The following is a 14,512-nucleotide window of genomic DNA, read 5'->3' as shown; positions in this document are numbered from 1 at the left end:
AGGCCCTGTGTGAAATTGACAGCTAGGTCTGAGCTGTCTGTCGACTATAAGAACACACTCACACACACACACCACACCACAACCATTTCTTTATTGCGGAGATAAAGGAGCTGGCTGTGCGATTAAACTTTTCATCTGAGGGAGGAGAGGTGAAGAAAAGAGTCGCTTCTATTAAAGCCGCTATTAGCTAATGAGAGGGGAAAGGGGAACGCAAAGACGTACGGCAGGGTGGAATCCATTCCTTGTCTTTTTGTTGGGTGGGGAGACATGGGGAGAAGGAGGGGAAGTCGCAAGATTCACAATATCTGGGGTAGCCAACATGGTGCCTCTGGATGTTACTGGAGGGAAATAGACTATGGCTCCTCTTCACGTCATACATTTAAAGCAGCAACACAGCACTTTACACACTCATGGCTTCTCCCAAAGAATCCTGGGAGCTGTAGTTTGTTAAGGGTGCCTAAAGTTGTTGGGAGACCCGTATTCCCTTACCAGAGCTGCAATTCCCAGTGTTCCTTGGAAAGAGAGCTTCATGGTTAAACCACTTGGGGAATTGTAGTTCTGGGAGGGGGATAGGGGTCTCTGAACAATTCTCAGCACCCTTAACTACAGTTCCCATGATTCTTTAGGGGAAGCCATTGATGTTTATAGTGGGATCATGGTACTTCAATGTTTTTTGTGTGAATGTGGCCTGTGCCAGCACCAAGATTGGCATAGTTTGCCCCTTATTCCAGGGGCACGTCCTATGGACCCACATCTTCACCCAGCAGATTGATAGGGATGGGAGAGAAATTTGATTCAGTTGACATTTAATGGTGAGCCAACACTTCCTGAACCAACCAACAAACTGAAGCATCATTTGAAATTTGCACTTCTTTGAATTTTGCAATGCAGTTCTCGGATCAAATAATGTGTGGAAAAATAGGGTAATGGGGTAAAGTGGGCATTAAAAAAAGACCCCATAGAACCTTTATAGGAAGAACTTGGGTAGTTTTAATAGATGCTGATGATGTAATGATGAAAATTCCTCTTTGATGAATATGGTGCAGATACAGTATGTCCCATGGTGTCTTCTTCCTGGTCAGAAGTTATTGTTGCTATTGGTTTTGTCTCAGAAAAGTCCTTGATATTTGCGGATATTCACACACTCTTAAATTATATCCCAGTGGCGTGGGGGCTAACAGATGGAAAACAAAAATGGATTCTGCCGGTCCTTATGGTGTCTAAGGGATTTACTTTGCAAGGCCGGAAGGACAAACATCCACCACCTACAGCTCTGTATTTCTGAAGATCTCACTGCCCTTTCTACATTTGAACACGTGCCTTATAATCTTCAATCTTGGTTGGCTCCCTATATGGACATATGGACTGCTTATATCAATTATATAAATTAGAATTTATGTGGCATTTTTATTGACAGTTGGCAATGTTTTTTTATTCTCCTGTTTATTTCTATATGCTATATCTGCAAATTTGCAGAGATAGACATAGATACTGTATATATGGAAACACCAGAAACCAAGAGAAGTCAAAATTGACAGATTCATCCACTCATCCCACCCACCCCCTACAAACTCCCACTTTTAGAAGTAAAAGTCCAAGCTCTGATGTAAGGGATGATTTGCAGAGGTTCCAATGGCATCTGTGAGGCACCTCCCAAGGCCATGTCTCCGTCTCGAAGGGTCTACCATCACTCTCTGGAAAGAGACAGGGAGAGATCAAAAGCATCCTATGACCTATGGGACACTCTCCCAGAGACCATGGGCTACATCTAATGCTAGTCCTACTCAGAACAGACCCACTGAAGTTAATAGGCACAGCTAAGTCCATTCATTCCAGTGGGTCTGAGTAGAACCGAGGATTGCAAGCTAAAAGCAGGACCTACATGATGCCCTGAGGGAAGATCAAAAGCCCATCTTATAAGCTTTCCATAACAGACCATCTCTCTCTCTCTCTCTCTCTCTCGAATGACTGCAGCTCAGTACCCAAGATAATGGGATCGCAGCATGAAAAGAGAAAGGGGTTGGTGGAAAAAAGCACCCCCTCCCCACTGCTAACGGAAGCCAATAATTTGGTAGGAGAGTAAATGGCCTGAAGGATCTTTATCCATTTGAAGCTAAGTAGGCCTGTTAAATGAGGCCAGATGGTTACATTAGCCACGGAAGGGACCTGCAAAGCTCTCTGTCCGCCACCAGCGCAAGGGTTGGGCCCGGCCTTCCAATTTGCTCTGTAAGCCTTTGACAGCTGCTCCCAGAAAATTATGTTCATGCAGTGTGGCAGGTTAAAGAAAGGAAGAGAGAAAGAGACAGAAGCAGCCCGTCTGCCCCGGCCTCCTATGCCTCTCCCCCTCTTTTTTTTTGTTATCGATAAACACACGCTCCCTTTTGTCTTCTAAAGCAATTTCATAGCTGATGCACAAACATGGGGGCCATCAAAGGTGGATGGCGAGCGAGACAATGGGAAGGAGATACAAGCTCATCAACAAAGGGACACATTTCCATTTCGGCAACAATGCCTTTGCCTCCTGTTGTACACCCAGCACAGCACTCTGTGTGCGTGCGTGCGTGCTTCTACAGGTGTATTTTATCTCGCTCTTTTCTCCCTGCCGCCCCCACTCCACCGCCAGGGAGAGGAACAAGCCTGCCAAGCCTCCACAATAATGTTCAGTTTCTTCCCTCCTCCCTGACAGATGCTGAGCCTGATGGATCTGATAGGCTTTCCAGCCGCAGCTTGGCTTTATTTTATTGCTAATATCAGTTGCCTCCCAACAGGGAGAGAAAAACAGGCTTCCTTCTCTGTCACAGCTCGCCCATCCCTTTGTGCTGGTTCCTGCATTACAATGGGGCCCATAGCTATCAGCATAGAGTGGTTTGGGCTTTCAGCATAGCTCTCTGGGAAGACATTGCAGACTTAAGTGCTCCCAGCATGGACTTCAGCTCCTGCCAATCAACGGTGGGGCTGGATTAAGACTGCAAGGCTTGCCATTTCCCAAGAGAAGGAGGCAGAGATCAGAGCGGTGAGACGAGGCTGGGGGTGGGGTCAGAGAAGAAAATCAGGGCTTCTTCTGAAGCAGGTCTTAGCTCTGGAACAAGAGAGTGTTGTTGTTGTTTAGTCGTCTAGTCGTGTCCAACTCTTCGTGACTCCATGGACCAGAGCACGCCAGGCACTTCTGTCTTCTACTGCCTCCCGCAGTTTAGTCAAACTCATGCTGGTAGCTTCGAGAACACTATCCAACCATCTCGTCCTCTGTCGTCCCCTTCTCCTTGTGCCCTCCATCTTTCCCAACATCAGGGTCTTTTCCAGGGAGTCTTCTCTTCTCATGAGGTGGCCAAAGTATTGGAGTCTCAGCTTCAGGATCTGTCCTTCCAGTGAGCACTCAGGGCTGATTTCCTTAAGAATGGACATGTTTGATCTTCTTGCAGTCCATAGGACTCCTCCAGCACCAAGAGAGTACCTCTGAGCATTTTCAGAGTGCTTCTTATGTAAGAAAATAAGAAGAGCCTGCTACAGTAGATCAATGGCCCATCTAGTCCTGTTCTCACAGTGGCCAACCAGATGCCCATTATGGGAAACCTGCAATCAGTAACCAAAGGATCATTCTCTGCTCCTGTGGTTTCCAGCAACTGACATTCAGAAGCACCACTGCCTCCAACCACAAAGGTAACATCTTATCGGGATCCAGTCGCTTGGATAGCCATAAATGGCTGCCAGCCATTGCTAGCCTTCTTCTCCAGGCTGATTTTATCTTCCTCCATTCCTTCTCCAAACCTTTTTTTCTTGGAGAAGATCGAGGAGGGAGAGGACTGGCAGGAAGAGGGACTCAAGCCATTGAACTTTTCAAATGTTCTTGTAGAATGCTTGAGGGAAGAAAACCGCTCTGGGTTTTCAGAGCATTCAGCAGGAACACTCAAAAAGCCCAATTGATTTTGGGAGGTAAGCGGAAGAGCTCGAGGGAACATTGACCTGTGCTGAAAGATTGCAAACTTCATTTCCTAGTGTTCTATAGAAACAGGGCTGGTGCCAAGTGTTGGCATGTTAAGGCAGCTGGAAACAATGGCCATGAAGGGATGAGCTCACTGAGGAAGGGGGGGCATTGAGGGTTTCTTGCACAAGGACCCCCTAATAATTTTGTGCAAGAAAAGAGCAGCCATTGATCTCATATTTGGGGACGAAGCAACTTTTCTGACAGTATCATTGGGAAAGGTTGGACTGAAGTCTCCTGTGTAGATTTTGATACAAATGAACAAAGCTCTGTGTGATAGACAGGTGAGGTCAGCAACACAATCACATTTGCAGCATTTGATTAAAGACGGAGGAGGAAATTCAGATTGGTCTATACCTAATTCCCAGCTTCTGAACAATATGCCAGCCAAAACACAGTGATCGCTTGAAATCTGCACTATTCCGAATTTTGTGATGTGGTTCTCCAATAGAGCAATATGTATAAGATTATGCGTTATTTATTTGTTTAATCTATATCTCTATCTATCTATCTATCTATCTATCTATCTATCTATCTATCATCTATAGCTGTCATCTATCCCCCCTTTAGTACAATAATCTCTAAGTGGTTTGCAAAGATACAACACAATACAATAAAAATCAGTAAAAACTATAAAATCAAACATCAATTAAAACACCTTCTGGAATTAACAAAAATGTCTGCAGTAGGTGCTGGAAGTTCAATAGGAAGTGGGATTGTCAGAGCTCAAATGGGAGAGTTTTCCATAAAATTAGACCAGCAATACTAAATGGCATGGCTCCTGGTGAATATGAGCCATGGGGAAAGTGCACAAAAATAGTGAAAATAAATAAAAAAATGCATCCTGTTATGGAAATTTGGGGAAAATGTGCTTATTATGGGAAATATGCATTAAGATGCTGATGAATTTTCATGAAGGCTCTTTCTTTAAAAAATTGCAAACGGATGCAGAAATGTGGAGAAATGAGCTGAAGATTGGACAAACGTGAAACTGATATTGGCCCATTCATCAATCCCTGTGTGGGACATCAAGCAGGATGAAGCACAAGACGAGGTCTTGATGTGGCTGTGAAGCATGGAGGTCTCTAAAAAGAGACAGGATGAGAAGACAACATCCGAGGAGACACAGAGAGTGGGAGGGAGGGAGAGAGAGAGAGAGGAGACAGACTGTGTATCAACAATCCAGAGTAGACTTGCACATTATCTAGGTAGCAGAGCGGAATTGGAGATCAAGATGCCAACTAAATTAGGGTGTTGTAGGTCACCGAGCAGGAATTTCATGATGGCTGCATCTCTAACAAAGGTTAAAATGTGGAACAAAGACAAATAATGACAAGGCTTCAGAGGCAGTGACCAGAAGGGAGAGACATTGGTGGCAGTGGCTGGGAAGCAGAAGAAATCTTTGCCTGCAATCAGTGCTCAGTGGGTCAGACGGAAAGCAGAATGCACAGCATCCCAAATGCCGACGGGAGGGAGGGCAAGTGGCTCTGACAGCGGTTTCCAGTAAAATTAATGCACCCAAAGCACTTGTCAAGAGGGAGAAGGCATTCAGGGGGAAGAAGCACAGATGCCTCTGGAACAGCCATGGGGTGTGTGATGATGAAGGCAGAGGATCCACCGATGAGCGGGGGGAAATGGGTAAAAATTGGGATTCAGGAAGGCATCTAGCAATTTTGACTTCCGCTTGCGTCTCATCAATGAACATCCACAGTGGCATGTGGCATACCCTCCATAACCCACCTTGACGTGCATACAATGCATGCAGATCACAACATCTTACATGCTCAAAGGTCGCCAGGAAATCAGACAAATGCCTCCTCCACGGCTGCCCATTTGACATGGTGTAGAGGGGGAGGGGGATGCCATTTTGAAGACGTAAGGGCATATAAAGGGCAAAGCCAGCTATGAACTCAATGCTGACCATGACAGTGGTCCCCACAGTCTCCGTGGCTGGAGGCTGCATATTTTTCTCAAGGTTCCCAGAGCAGGGGTGGGAAACTTCTGGCCCTTCCGATCTTATTGGACTACAATTCCCATCATCCCTGGCCATTGGCCATGCAGGTTGCTGGGGCTGCTGTGAATTGGAGTCCAACAGCATCTAGAGAGGCCACAGGTTCCCCATTCCTGAAGTAGAGTGAGGGCAATATAGCCAGTTAGAGACAAGGCATTGCTTCCTATATTTACTCTAGAGTCTTAACAAATATATATAGCCTCACTGCTAGAAGCGATAATAATGGGTGAGGCAGGGTCATTTCCTCTTGGTCTTCCTTGACCCAGAGCTGTCTGCCTAGGGCTAGCATAGGTGGCTGATAATGGCCTTACAAAGGAACAGCAACTCCAAAAGTGACATGGGGAGCAGGGAAGCAATTGACAGCCACACAGGGAGGACAGTGTCTCTTGATTCCTTTCTCATTGCACTCAATGGTCTTTGGAGACAGACAGATGCCAACAATAACAGATCTTTAGCCTCTGTGCTTAAATATTGTGGTGTCTTTGGAGGATCCTATTGAGCAAAGCATCCCTGGAATTTTGAAGGAAGAGGGGGGGAAACAAAACTAGTGAAAGTGTGTGTATGTGTGTGTGTGTGTGTGTGTGTGTGTGTGTGTGGTGGAATCAGGACTGATTTCTGCATATTTCTATATGTGACCCACAAAAAACATTGAAAGGTTGGTGCAGGTTTGTTCCCCAAATTTCTCCAAATGAATCCTGATGCCCAACAATCTCAAACTGTTGTTGATAGTGTTGATGTTGGCATCTGACTGTCTTGAGAGACAATGGAGTACGCCTCCGGGGGTGAATATTCTCCAAAATTTTTGCACTGTGTGATATTGGACTCTGCGGTTTCCCAGCTTCTGCATAAGCTCTGAGTCACTTTATTGCAGAAACAGCAGCTCCAAGCTCACTGAACTGGGGAAATGGGAAGCTAGGCACACAATTTTGCTGAAAGCAAAAGTTTTCAGTAAATTGGAAGGTTGCTACATAGGAGAAACATCTGGTGAATTTTCAAAGGATATGAGTAGCCGAATTCCTCAGTGGATGAGTCCTCATATCCCCAGACTCCACTGGGGGGAAAAAGAAGAAGAAGCCCTGTGCAGATTTGAAGGTAAAGATCCCTGTCCGGGCATCTGGCATCCAAGCCATGGACCCTCCTGGATGCACAATCTGTGCATAGCTTCCCAGCAGCGCTGCTGGGTGGGCATCCTTCCAAACAGCACCCGTGGAGGGAAATTGCCACACTGCAATCCACTGTCTATCCACCGTGCCATCTGGGCCATCTATTAGCACAGAATAAAGTTCCTAACCAGAGAGGTCAGGCCGCAGGGCGTTTAAAGTAAATTTCCTAGAGCCGCAAATCCTGCCTGCTCCAGCCAAGGGATAAAGGGGGCGGGGGAGAGAAAGAGAATTACACAGCGCAGGGCCTCCAGAGCCGTTTATGGCTGCTCCTGGCGGGATTTGTGTTTGAAGGGTGAGGTCTCAGCCGGCAGGTACAAGCCCATCTGATGAACAACGGAAGTGCCCTGCTTTAATCCTGCAAATCTCTAGGTTTTTATTTTAATCAATTTCTATTTCACTCGCTATGGGTCGCCCCCCTTCTCCTTAACAAGGCAGTTTTCGGAGAGGAGAGGTTGGGAAGCTTTAATAGCTTTTTGCTAGCAAGCAATAGTTTTCTCCATTGATAAATTTAACCTTCTGAAAATGTAGGTAAGGCTAAACAATAATATTTTATAATAATTAACAACAACAACATTTATAATATAACTGCAATAACAGGGCAATCATTTTTAATGTCTTCTATGCAATTTTACACACATTTTACTTACCAAGCAAAAACTAAATTATATTAATTTAGTCAAAATGTCTTTCAAATTCCCAAGTCATGTTACAACTTTTTAGCACCACTCATTTTTGGAATCTGAACTGCTGAAAAATTCAGTATACCCTAATGGCCCGAGCAACTTGTATATGCTAAATCGTGGTACTTAACTAGCCAGCCAAAGCCATTACCTTGACAAAGGGACTAGTTTGGCAGGTTGTGCAGCCTCTCCTACTGAATTGTAACACTTATTGAATCACAGATCTGGAAAGTATTCAAGGATACCCAGACTGACCCCCCCCAAACCCATAACACTTGACCCTCCAAATTTATGACACTAGCAGGTGTGCCAACTCTATGGGGCTGAGGCCTCTACAGCCCCTGCAATGTCTGCTGGGATGGGACTCAGCCCCCCCCCAATCTAGAGGGGGCAGAGGAGGCCTGGTGGGATGTTGCCCCAATGTAGCCCAGCCTGGCGGGAAGTCACCCTGGGCCAACCAGCACAGCCTGGTGCGTGAATGTTGCATCGGGAGGAGACCTGTTCAGCTTCTCCCAATATGAGTTGTCACATGCCTGCGCAAAGCACATGACATCGTGCACAGCTCCCTCAATGTTGGGTGAAACGCGGCACCTGTGAATGCTAGGAAGCTAAGAAGAGTCTGCCGGAGGCAGAACATAGCTATGGGGCATCAATGACATGTTGCAGAACATACCTGAAAGCTCACCACTCCCACCAGTCTGGAGGTGCGCTTGGTCATCACTGGCATTTTAAAGATGAGGAAAGGAAGCATTGAAACTGGTTCTGAAACCAGGCACTCTGGGATGGCTAGGCTGGAAAGCCCACCTGGTGAGATGGTACAGAGAAATAGGCCACACACCACATCTTCATCAAAAGCGGATCTTTGGGCCGAGAGGATGCCCAGCCCACCGAATGCCTTTGTGGTTATTCCAAGACATAAGGTAAAGGTAAAGGTACCCCTGCCTGTACGGGCCAGTCTTGACAGACTCTAGGGTTGTGCGCTCATCTCACTCTAGAGGCCAGGAGCCAGCGCTGTCCACAGACACTTCCGGGTCACGTGGCCAGCGTGACGAAGCTGCTCTGGTGAGCCAGAGCCGCATACGGAAACGGTGTTTACCTTCCAGCTAGTAAGCAGTCCCTATTTATCTACTTGCATCCGGGGGTGCTTTCGAACTGCTAGGTTGGCAGGCGCTGGGACCGAGCAAAGGGAGCGCACCCCATCGCGGGGATTCGAACCGCCGACCATGTGATTGGCAAGTCCTAGCCGCTGAGGTTTAACCCACAGCGCCACCCGTGTCCCTATTCCAAGACATACATGAAAGGTAATTTCAAGAATGCACTTTCCATTATCACCTCCGGTCCTGCAATCAAATCTGACGAAAGAGGTAACTTGAAAAGCCGCTTGAGGCATCTAAAAATAAGGCAGGTCAAAGAAGGGAGCAAACGAGGAGAGCCCAAGAGTCAAAAAGACACTTGGTGACTCTCGCAGGGTTGCGGGGTGGTCACAGAGCACTCCAGGGGTGTAAAATAATGGCAATGCAGCCCATCTAAGGAAGCTGGCAATGGAAATCCCACTGAGTCCTCAAACAGGAGTAGGTTCCCTTCATCTTGCATTGCAAGAGCATCCTTTTCCTGAGCCAGCGAATCATGCCGAGATCATGTTAATACTAATAAAATCCTTAAGACACTTCCCTCTGTTAACGTGTTGCCTTTTATTAAGTCTTATATCAGAAGCAGCTGGATTATTCTGCCTTGCACCTCACCCCGCCTGCCAGTATCTGAGCCATTATGTCACAGCACCCCTAAATCAAGCAAATCTTTTTTAAAAAAGACATTCTGGGAGAATAAAAAGCCTGGGAATATTTCATGTGCCAGGAAAGATCTTGGCAAGGCCATCTCTGCCTGACAACCCCAAAGATAGGGCCTTTTAAAGTGTAGTGGAAGGAGGTTTCTTTTGATTCTTAAACAAAGAGAGTCAGAGTAACTAATATTAGAGCTTGCTGGATATGTTTTTAGAGCACAGACTCTTGCCTGTCTTCTGTAAGCCCACTTGTGTAAGGGTACCTGTGCCTTTAACAGTTTGCATGAAAAGCACACAGTTTAGGAGAGGGGCAGGTAACTGATTTGCCCTCTAGGGGCACTGTTATGATGGAGAGGGTGGCCTCCCAGCTGGGTGCCATCTTGAAGAAAATATTGGGGCAGCCCAGGTAAGCCCTGCCCTGCATAGTTGATTATAAGACACGGTGAATGGACAGCATTTGAATGGGAATGCCCATTATCTTTGGGAGAGCGGCCCCCCTCAAATATTTTATTGGGGGGAGCCAAAGAGACCTCAACCCCTAGGTTGCTCCTATGCTACCCATACAAAAGGCAAATTCCTTACTAGGGGTCCTTAGGAAAGGAACTGAAAATAAAACTGCCGATAGCACAATGCCATTATAGAAATCAATGGCACAGTTGCATTGTGCAAACAGTGGTACTTCGGGTTAAGTACTTAATTCGTTCCAGAGGTCTGTACTTAAAACTGTTCTTAACCTGAAGCATCACTTTAGCTAATGGGGCCTCCCGCTGCTGCCGCACCGCTGGAGCACAATTTCTGTTCTCATCCTGAAGCAAAGTTCTTAACCTGAAGCACTATTTCTGGGTTAGCGGAGTCTGTAACCTGAAGCGTATGTAACCCGAAGTACCACTGTAAGGTGTACAATTTTGGCCACCTCACCTCATATAGGATATTGTGGAGCTGAAAAGGGTTCAGAAAAGGACAAGCCAACTTACCAAGAAGGGTGAAGTGACTCCCCTGTCAAGAAAGGTTGTGGCATTGGGCTTCTTCAATGAAATAAAATGTGAAGAAGAGGTGACATGATATATGCAAATTCTTCTCCCTCACAACAACTTGTGGACATCCAATGAAGCTGAATGATCAAAGTTTTAGGACAGACAAAATAAAGTCCTCTTTCATGTAGCACATGGTGAGCCTATTGATCTCACTCCCACAGGAGGCAGTGAAGGCCACGAACTTGGATGGCTTTAAAAGAGGGTTAGAAAATTTAATGGAGGATAAAGCTATCAGTGGGTCTTAGCCATGATGACTACGCTCTGTCTGCACAGTCAGAGGCAATATCCTCCTGAATTCCAGTCACTGGGGAGGGGCTCTTGTGTTCAGGTCTGGCTTGTGGGTTTCCCACAGGCATCTGGTTGGCCACCATGAGAACAGGGTGCTCCACTAGACAGACCATTGCCCTGATCCACACACCACAGCACCCTCTCCTTCAGCTAACGCCTGCAGATCACTTGAGTAGGTGAGTTATCACCCCTCCTCACACTCATCAAATGATTGATCAAATGAGCAGGGAGGAGACAAATTGTGCCATGTCTCCCACCTTTTTTAAAAGCACCCTTGCCAAAATTTGTGGTGGTCTGATATGGCCAAGAGGGGTGGTATTGTGCAATGTAATCCACTGAGAGCAGTCGAGTACAACATTCCTTGTTTTCCTACAGTGGACATGCAAGGGAATGTTTGGTCCAGCCAGTCGAACTTCCTGTTCCTACTGGCCTGGAGCATCCTTCCTTGAACATGACTGGTGGGTGGGCATGACCTTTCCAGACCTGGTAAAAGGATAAGGCATGCTGCCTCTCTCTCGCTCTCTTTTCCATCTTCCTTTCTTCCTGCAAACTTCTCGGACTGCTAACTACAGTCACTAGGTCAGCCCTTAGTATATGTTTGTAACTTTAAGCCTAAAGCCTGGTTTCAGGGATCACACCATAGCTGTCAACTTTTCCCTTTTCTTGCGAGGAATCCAATTCGGAATAAGGGAATTTCCCTTAAAAAAAGTGAAAAGTTGACAGCCTTGGATCACACTGTGCTCTGCCTGATCGTGAGTAAACTTTCTTTTTATTGCTTATGAATAAGTCTGTGGTGTCTTTATTCTTTTAGCAGGGAAAATATTAGAACACATTTCACACATTAGAACAATCTGGACAAGCCAGATTGAATTGCATATTGTCTTAAGAAACTCACACATGTTTGCAACTAGTTTCCTGCTGTGTAAAGGGGAATGCACTCTGCTAAGTAAAGGAACTTGCTAGCGCCAGTTAGGAAGGATATTAATAAACAATATATCCTCTCCTGCCACCCTGAACATTCCCACAGGTATGAAGTCCATTTCTGACAGCTCCACCGTGGCAAACACAATTGTGTTGCTCTGGCCCTTTGGGCAGATAGTTTCAGCCACAAAGTCTCTCTTCCACCTTGGCTTCAAGTGTCCCTTTACCTCACCTACCCGTGTGAATGAAGATGCAACCCGTCTCACCGAATAGTGCTAGAAAGCAGTGGGGCATGGAAGCTTAGCCAGATGGCATGCGAGATTAATGGATGTTGTTTCTGCACCTCCCACCACCCACCAAGAGTATCTGAGAGGACCTAGATGTTTTCTTATCATCCGGAATGCATGATGGTTTAATCAGCAGGGCGATGGCACACTGTTGTCAATTGCTTTCCGGAATGATTTCCTCCCCTGAGCTGATGTCTGTATCGGGGGTAAGGAGAAGAATTGTTTGGTTGTGAGTGTTTTCCTTTTTGGTGGGGGAAGTGTTCAGTGACTCATAGCAGAGAGCACCTGGCTTCACGATCCTCTTGACTTTGTGGTGCAAACCTCAGCAAGATATTTCTTGTAGAGTGGCACCCCCCTCCCTTTGTTCGAACACAGCCCCTGTTTGGGCTGTGCTGATAAAAAAAATAGAATGTCTTTATTATAGGGATTATGCCTGTAAGTAGGTTAAACCGCCATTAACAATGCTTGCTACCCTAAGGAAGAAGGCTTTCTCTCTGAGCCATCCAATTCTTCTCCAATCTAAGTCTCGAACATCCGCTTCTCCATTGAAAAGAAATCTGTGACTTAGGGCAGATGTTTCTTGGCTCACATCTCAAAGAGATTTTATATATAAATAACCCTTATTGTTCAAACACGTCTATAGGCTGTATTTGTATCGCTGGATCATAGCAGAGATGTTTTCTTCTTTAAGAAGCTTTGGTCTGCGTGGGACCATTCCAGGGTACTTGGCATTTTGTCAAGACAGAAGCTGGTGCCTTTTCAAGAGAGCTGTGAATTGATCCAGCCTCTTAGGTGTCTTCTCTACCTTTCCAGGGAGGTGGGGAAGAGGGCATCCCCCCCTCCATGTGCCCCTTGTTGGCCAGAGTTAATCAGCATAATAAAAACTCACTGCATAAAGGCAGCTCCATTGTTTTTTAGAGCTGTCAACCAATTAAAAGAATCTTGGTTGATTTGTTGTATGATATAAACAATCAACTGATTAAATTTGCATACATTTGCATGTGGGTAAAAACTATCATTTTGACTCAAGATGCATACTGTCTTTAGGTTGTCTTCAGCTAACATCTACTTTGAGTAGACCAACTGAAATTAATGGACCTCAGCCATGACTATTAATTTCAGTGGGTCCACTCAGAGTATGATTAGGACTGTAGTCACAAGACAGTTTATTCCATTTGCACAACATCTCACTATTATTATATTTTCAGAGGTAAAAATCTGGACAAAAAAGTTGTCAAGCTTTTTGCATGATAGCCCCAAAAGCTGCACATGCACACACATTTTTACCCCCCCAAAAAACCCCTGGACATTTAAAATTGTAAAAATCCCCCTGGGTGAGCATGTAGGCCACCCATAAGAGGACATGTCTGGGATTTCCCAGATGTATGGCAACCCTATATTATTAACTGCTAATTTCCACTTTCTGTTTGAACTTTCACATTGTGTAAGAGCTCCTTCTGGAACTGCAGTGAGCTATAGCACAGTTTCAAATTCATTTCTACATTATTTCCAATGGATTTTTTGTTTTTTGTTTTTCTGGAAACATCACAGAAATTAGCGCAAAACTTGCACTTTATTCCACTATAGTTCCACAAGTGACTTTTATACCTTGTGAAAGCTCAAATATGATTTGTAAATTATACGTTAGAGAAAAGCCATGAAAATGGAGTGAGCTGCCATGTGAATGCAGACTAGCACTTGCGACAACCCTCTTGCATTTTGATCAGAGATTGGGAGCAAAATGTATTGAACCTGCCCTGCTGGCCAGTGTTTGACAAGCCCAGACAAAAGGCAACACCAGGAGATTTATGGAGGCAAGTACATGGCTGGTGAGCTCTCCGTTTCCCATCTGTCTAAAGCAGATGAGAAGCCCTGTATGCCTGGCATCTCCATCTGTGGACATCTATGTGATGCCCTATCTGTCTTTTCAGACCTATCCTCAAAATACACGTCTTCTTGGAAGTTTTCAGCTTCACTGCTTTGCCCTCTTCTCTCAACTGAAGCCTAAAGGTGGTGTGAGATTCTGCCCCAACCAAAATCCAGGACAGAACCACAATTTTCTCTTTCTGAGTTACGTAGAAGCAGTTCTGGAGCAGGCCTGGGCACCACTTCTTTCTGGCAGTAAAGTCTCTACCATGCTTGCTTTCCATATCCTTTTTCAGGTATTCCAGGAAGGTACATTAAGCACAATTGTGGTGGGAGTGCAGACTCTCATGAGAATGTCTGTGTAAGGCCCATTGTGTTAAGATTCCTGCTCCGTGTTTGCAGTCATGAGATTGTTGTCTATCACATGACGGTGTATGTTTTCATTCCACAGAGTGGGAAGTGGCGGAGACAGGATGTTTGTGCTACTGTGTTCTGTGAAGTGG

The sequence above is a fragment of the Podarcis raffonei genome, chromosome 15 (genome assembly GCF_027172205.1).
Source record: "Podarcis raffonei isolate rPodRaf1 chromosome 15, rPodRaf1.pri, whole genome shotgun sequence".
In the NCBI taxonomy this organism is placed as follows: domain Eukaryota; kingdom Metazoa; phylum Chordata; class Lepidosauria; order Squamata; family Lacertidae; genus Podarcis; species Podarcis raffonei.
The sequence above is the reverse complement of the archived record's forward strand: the minus strand, read 5'-3'. Positions refer to the sequence as shown.